General features: G+C 36.1%; 1 protein-coding gene across 4 annotated transcripts in view; it reads right to left on the bottom strand.

Moving 5' to 3' along the window:
• The window catches only part of SCN9A (sodium channel, voltage-gated, type IX, alpha subunit), a 128434-nt gene that overhangs the window by 72134 nt on the left and 48761 nt on the right, over positions 1-7539 (bottom strand). The window lies entirely within an intron of this gene.

Below are 7539 nucleotides of genomic sequence, written 5' to 3'. Positions count from 1 at the left end.
CATAGAGCCCAGCCTCTCGGATAATCTGCTCTGCATACATGTTGAAAAGGTATGGAGACAGGATGCATCCCTGGCGTACACCCTTCCCAATTGAACCATGCAGTGTTAACCTGCTGTGTTCTGACTATTGCCTCTTGGTCCAAGTACAGGTTTCGCATTAGCACAATTAAATGTTCTGGGATATGCTCTGGTATACTTAAGCTTATTCCTTTCTTTTGCTGACTTTCTCCTTTTTCAAGCACATATCCTTCTCCAGGGTTTGTCCTTTCATGACAATGAACCCAAAGTATGTGAAATGAAATATCATCTTTGCCTCTAAGGAATAATCTGGCTATACTGCTTCTAAAACAGATTTGTTTGTTGTTTTGGCATCCTATGATATATTCACAGAGAGAGCTCAATTAGCCTAATGGACAGAAAGTGATGCTACCAAGCCAAAGGTGGGTGACTTTAATCTGCAGCCCTCAGGCCTGGTTTTAATTGCTTTTGGTGAAACATTCTTCTAGGTCATATAGCCCTGGTCTGTCCACTTGCTGTCCATAGGTAACTCGTGGTTGCTGTGAAGCTGAACACTGTGACATTAACGTGTCAAATGTAATACTCGTTACCCATGGTGGACAGTGTTTGACAGAGCTCCCCAATTAAAACAAGTTTGGAAGCAGGAGTGGCATCTGCTTCCGAAGTAGTTTGCCTCTGGAAACCCTATGAACCCGGAGAAACAATGAAAGTCATCCAAGTGTTCAGGTCTTTTGTTCATAGTGTCGCTATGAGTCACCTACGACTCAGCAGCCCTTAACAACAAAAACTTGGCATATGCAAAGCTAATCACCAGAAACTCAATTCCAAAGCATCAATTATTTTTTTGGTCTTCCTTATTCATTGTCTAGTGTTCAAATTCACATAAATAAATTGGAAATATCGTAGCTTGGTTCAGTCACATCTTAAATATTTACTGATTCTTGCTCTGATTTATATACTGGAAAATCAACAAGATAACAGTTTAAAAAACTTTCATATGTGGAAATTGCCTACGTGCCCTTAAACAATATAGATTCATTCAAATAAATAGGGCTTTGAGAGATTAATTTTAGGATATGCTTCAAAACAAACTCACTGTTGATGAGATATGTTAAAATGTGTATACCCAAGATGGCAATCCTAGCTATAGTGTTAAAGATGATACAGCAAATCATCACCACTTAATGCATTGCCCTAAAAGAACACAGGCTGGAAAGAAAGCAAAGTCATGTTATTTAGAAAAAATAGTATCGAGTTAATTTAATGCTTTTCTTCAATAACATGGTAAACTATGCATATAGTCTAAGGAGAAACTTTAAAATCATTATTCTGGGCTTTAGTAATATTTCTGAGTTACACGGTATTCTCATGAGCAAATCAGTGAGAACTGGGTAAGTCTTAGCATCACTTAGTACCTCGGCAAAGCTGTTGCAAGAAGGATGAGTATCAGATATTATAGTAGTCAAAAAGACCTGAATGTGATCCAGAGAACTGTATCACATTTATTAGTAATTTCCGAGAATGAATAGATAAAATATTAATATTTTACTAGTTTTTTAAAAAATATACAAAGCTGCGTAATATATAAAATATACATATAATACTGACTAAAGAGAAGTTACATAATCTCAAGAAAGAAATTTAATTTCAATCTCTTCAACAACAAATGGAATATGACATAGTCTGGGGAGTGCAAAATTAAACTCCCAAACTTAAGCCAAGAGTTACTATTGAGGTAGAGTATAAGCTGATAGATAAGTCAACTCTAGGGAAGGTCAAAAGCTCAAGACAAATCAACAAATATACAATTATCATTATGATAGAAAGTTTGATCCGAGTTGGAGTTCAAATTTTAAAGAACCTGCAAGAGATTTATATGACTAACCAGAACTTTGGTTATTCTCTTGGAATATCAGTATCTCTACTTTTTAGAGATATTGTCATTGTTGTGTGCTATCGAGTCAGAACCAACCCACAGCCATAGCCGTCTGGTAGGTTTTCAGAGGCAGTAAATTACATGGGAGAAGATTTCCCATCTTTCTCCAATGGAGGAACTGGTAGATTCAAACCACGCACCTATGGTTTGGTAACGCAACTGCTTACCATTTAGTCAAATCCTTTGGGGCAGTTCTGCAGGGTTGCTATGAGTCAGAGGCAAGTTGACAGTCACAGAGTTTTGCATTTTTTATATAAAAGTGGCTAATGTATATATTATTTTTATTAGTCTCTTTAATGCTTTTTCCTGCCCATCATTTCAAATATTATAGCTGGACTTACTACCTTTACTCTCTCTGATGGTCTCTGTAGTTTAGTGGATGCTATGGTACAATGGCCAGGAGCCTGCACTCAAGGAAGACACTCATTCTTCCAGCTGTCAGGACTACTGGCTTCTGAGTGCTTTTAGTTGCATATCTTTGAGAATTGTAATGGTGGGAGGAAGCTGCTTAACCACAAGACTTTATTGATTTCTCATGGGAGGGGAAGGGAGTGGTTACGTCTAATGACTGTCTGAAGCAAAGCCTTGGCCCCCTTACTTCAACTCAGGAGCCATCTGAGCTCCAGAAAGGAGTGCCTGGGTAATGCAGTCACTGTGCTGGCTTCTCACTGCAAGGCTGTAGATTGGAGCTCACATACTTAATGCTCAACAGGCACATTAACTTTTCGAAAGAAATATCTGGTGACTTACTTCTGAGAGATCAGTCATGTATGTTAATCATCAGAATCATCAGGGATGCCATCAAAAAGAGTAGGAAAAAACCAGATTCATGGTATGAACAGGAGCTTATCTGGGAGCCTCAAGTGTTTACAGTATTTTAAAATCAGTTGGGACTATATTAAGTTTTTAATTGTCTGGATAAAACAACTGGAAAATCCAATGCTTTTCTCTGGACTTTATAGGCTATTAGATGCTGTTGAGTTGGAAATTACTCATAGCTGACCCTCCAGCAGCTTTCCAAAGGCTGTAAAATAGTGTAGGGGAGGGAAGACTGACCATCTTTCTCCCACGGAACAGCTAGTGGATTCAAGCCACATGCCTTTCTGTTGGCAGCTCAGCTCCTCACCACTACTAAGGCTCCAGGCTACCAGTGTTCACTTGGAGTTTATTACATACTACCAAAGTCAATGCTTTAGTTCTTTAAACTATATCATTTTCTTCCACAAAGAAGAGAATTGAAGCCAAAGGAAATGTCTCTTTAACTCCCTTAGAAAAAATTCTCCATGAAAATGAAGAATTCTAAATTCTTTAGTATCTTGGTAGAATTTAAAAAGCTAATTTATAATAAAATTTAGAAATAAAAATACAATTTATAATAAAGCATAATTTAAAATACAGCTAAGAACTTAGTTGAATCAGATGATGCTGTTGTGCACCGACCATCCAGTGACAGTCATAGTAAATCGTTGCAGCTGGATATAATCAAGATTTTTTTTTTTCTCCTAGCAATTCTCAGCATAGGTCTCAATAAATATTTACTGAGTGAATGGGTACATTTCATGCTCCGTTTGAGGTCCATAATGAGGAAGCACTTCACTGCTAGTGGTAAAAATCGTAAAAATCGACGTAGTGCGTGGTTAATGTTGCCGCGTGCTGAAATGACTGCCTTGGGCCTCAGGGGGCTGATACTGAGACGAACAATCAGCGGCATGCCTGTGTTCTCGGAAGCAGCAACAGTTTAATTGTCATAGTAGCATGAACTTATGGGATGCCTTCCTTGATTTGAAATAACAAATTTTATCTTCAGAGAAATGTTGATGTTCTAATGGCTATTTACTCCCTCATAATCATTTTGGATACTTTATCAAAAGTTCTCTTTGAATTCTTCTGATTGTGTTCAGGGAAAGCAGTGGGTTGTTGTTTTTTTTTTTTTATGATCAAGTATCTTTTTCATTTTACAGTATATTCTTGATTGTTTTTACTAGGACAAAGAAACTTGGCTGAGGTCTGCTTCATGAAGAGGCTTGAAAAGTCTTGGCAAATATATTGGGAAAATACAATGCTAGGCCATAGGAAATGTTGTGTTAAATGTCAGACATAGTTTTTCCCTTTGTTCAAAATACATGATACTAATCGGATAACATAGAAAATATATCCCTACACCTTATGGGAAGAAAATGATAGCTGAAAGTCCTGGATCAAAGCAAGTCCGTAATGAAAATAGGTTTATCTTCTACGCCAACCCAGTATGTCTCAAAGACTATTGGGTAAAGTGTTATTTCAGGATCTTCAGATACTTAAGATTCACACTAAGAGAATCCAGAGAGAATGGTCAAGAAAAGTCATGTGCAACATCTTCCCAAGTATGTTTTTGAAATTCCAACTATCTGAAAGATTCTTCCACATCCCATTATCTCTCTTAAATTTAACTAGCAACAAATAGTGTGTGCCTGGCTACTAAATTCCAAATCAACAGAAAGTTAGCCAAGTATTTACTTTGCAGTTATTACTTATTTAAATTATTGAATCTTTATTACAACTCCATATTTAGGAAAATAATTCCTAAACAAAGTCAATTTAATTTACAACAAAAAGTGGGACATTGCTGTAGGTTTCAGAGCTAAGATTTGGACCAGGTATTACGTAGCCAGGGTCTGCATTCCGAATCACACCCTAAAATCAAAACTGCTGCTATCAAGTTGATTCTGATTCCTAGAAACTGCTTGTATTGTACAGTAACACTGCTCCATAGGATTTTAGTGACCACACTGTTTTATTAAACTCTGAAGTCTTTATTCCACAATGACTACCTTGAAATGCCAGCCTTTAGGTTAATAATTGAGGGCAAACTGTGGGTAGAATCCACATGGATCTAACCATATCCTAAGAAATGGATAAGATATCAAAATCAAAGTGTAATAAATAGAGCTTTTTTCCTATTGCATAATAAAAATTTGCTTTTTTAAATATAACGAAGGTTTAGGGAATTGGTAACCAGTTTTTCAAAGAGCAGGTGAGGGTTGGAAAGAAAAGACAGTGACAAAATAGAGAAGATTCAGTTCAAGAAACTGGGCATTCAATCTGGACTGGAATCTGAAGATTATGGTGATTTTAGCAGGAGAGATTCATGTGGAAGGCTAGCAGACACTTTGGATACATTAAAAAAAAGAAATCTATTAGTAGTTAGACTTTAAGGGACAAAAAATAACAAGCTATAATAGAAACATTTTCATTTCAAGTTGTTTGATAAAACAGAATCAGTAGCTATATCCTCTATATTTCTATATTTATATCTCTTCAGTATACATCTGTTTTTTAACAAGTGTAAAATAAATTTTGAATCTTTATAATTTTTCAATTCCATTATATAGTCAGGATGTTTTTGTGTGCTGTTGAGTCAGAACAGACTCATAACTGACCTGCTGGTGGGTTTTCAGAGGCAGTTTATCACAAGGCAGGAGATTGCCCATCTTCCCACAGAGCAGTTGGTGAGTTCAAAACTGTGTGCCTTTGGGATTGCAGCACTGCTATTTACCACTAGGCCACTAGAGCTCCCTACAGTCTTTTCAGGGTTCAGGTCTTTTGTTCATAGATTGCTATAAATTGTGCTCGACTTGATGGAATCATCAACAACAACAACATTTAAAAACAAGTAAGCATTTATTCTCTCAGTAAATAAATACTGAGCAGATACTGTGCATCTGGCACTGTGGTAGGCAATAGTAATTTGACAATCCATAAAATATCTGTCTCCCTAAGGAGCTTGCAGTCAAGCCAGCAGAGATGCATGTGCTAACTACCAAATTCAAAGTAGTACTGCAGAGTCTTAGAAAGAAGTGTTTGCAGAGCAAAGAAAAAGGCGTAACAGGAAGGAATTGTCATGTTTCCCTGGAGTACGTGAAGCATCACAGAAGTTTGTCCAAATCACACCTAATTTACAGCAATAACTTATTTTATGTGGGACTTACAATGCTAAACAACATTTAAAGTGTTAATTTTACACCAGTACCATAAGAAATAATTAATACAGAAGTAGCTTTTAATTCAAATGGCTAGCATATTCATTGGCACAGGTTTCAGAGTACATAGTTCTAACAAGCATCACAAAATTCACAAGGAAATAGAAGGGGGAAAACTAGAGAGAGAAAGGATTGAAGATCATCTGTTTTTGGGTGGGTGTGTGGGTGGGATGGTTTGAGTGTCAAAACACAGAAAATCTAAAAATGTTATGCCCATAGAACATTTTTGTTTTTTAAACTAGTTTACTTACAAAGTTTTTTATGCATAGTGTTTCACAGTATTCTACATTCACATTGTATTTCATATAATCATTCTTATGCATTATGTTCTATAAAATTAATTACCATTGGACTTTGCCTATCATTACTCTGTCTTTTTGCCCTGATCCTTCCCATTTCCTTCCCTTCCTCCTTCTCTCCCCCACCAAACTGTGCTTTATAAAACAAAACTAGTGCCAAACAGACTGATATGACATCTTTATGCAGCATGATGTAGGCTTTCATTGCAGAAATCAGGAAAACACTGGCAGAGAAAAAGTCAATGACAGAACAGTTCCTCAGAAGTATATTTTTATTTCCACTTAAAATTGCTTGCTTTAGTTTCTGTTTGCAATGTGACAAAGGCATGACACCAGAACTGTAGTTCACAAGAATGAGGTAACGTCTCATAATGTCACTTTTTTCCCTGTTGACTCTAATAACTAAATTTTAGTCACTTAATATTATAATGAAAAAATGTTGGTTTATAATAAAATGAAGCCAATGTTTCAGGCCTCAACCAAAGCTAATGTTGATGAAAAGGAAAAAGACTTAATAGAAAATGGAAAGCTTACAAAAATAAACCAAATTGTTAATAAAATTTTTGCTGTTCATTTTTCTATTTAAAGAATGCTATTGCAGATTTAAAAGGACACAGGTAGTAAGTGTAGCCTAGTGGTAAGAAGTTGCATTGCCATCCTGAAGGCAAGTGATTCAAATCCACTAACTGCTCTGCAAGAGAAAGATGGCCAATCTCCTCCCATGCAATTAACAGCCTCTGAGAAATTCACTGGAGGGTCAGCTATGGGTTGGTTCTGACTTGACGGTATACAACAACAGGCCCAATATATTATGAGAAAAGGATATTTTTCAAAAATATTTTATCAAATGAAAGATAATATTGATATTACTCAGGAAAAGTATCAACAAAACTCCTAACTTAATTGTGAAAAAGTATAATAGATGATATTTATTTGTAGAAGGTTCTGCCAAAACAAACTCCTTTTACCTGGAATATCTTTATGTATCTTTTTATTTATTCAAATCTTGTTAGCTCATCAATATGTCCATTTTATCTGTCCAGTTAAATGTATCACTGCATTGAAAAGCATTGTTTTTGCTTTCCACTTCTATAATGTTTACAATATTATCTGTATAATTTAACATTATGTATTATATATAGGTTATACACATGGACTTCACCTGATGGTATACATAGGAATCAGATCGACTACATCTGTGGAAGGAACCGCTGGAGAAGCTCAATATCAGCTGTGAAAACTAGGCCGGGGGCTGATTGTGGAACAG

Source organism: Elephantulus edwardii, unplaced genomic scaffold, assembly GCF_000299155.1.
Source record: "Elephantulus edwardii isolate Elephantulus edwardi_28Jun2011 unplaced genomic scaffold, EleEdw1.0 scaffold00003, whole genome shotgun sequence".
Lineage (NCBI taxonomy): Eukaryota > Metazoa > Chordata > Mammalia > Macroscelidea > Macroscelididae > Elephantulus > Elephantulus edwardii.
This window is presented reverse-complemented; position numbering and strand designations above follow the sequence as displayed.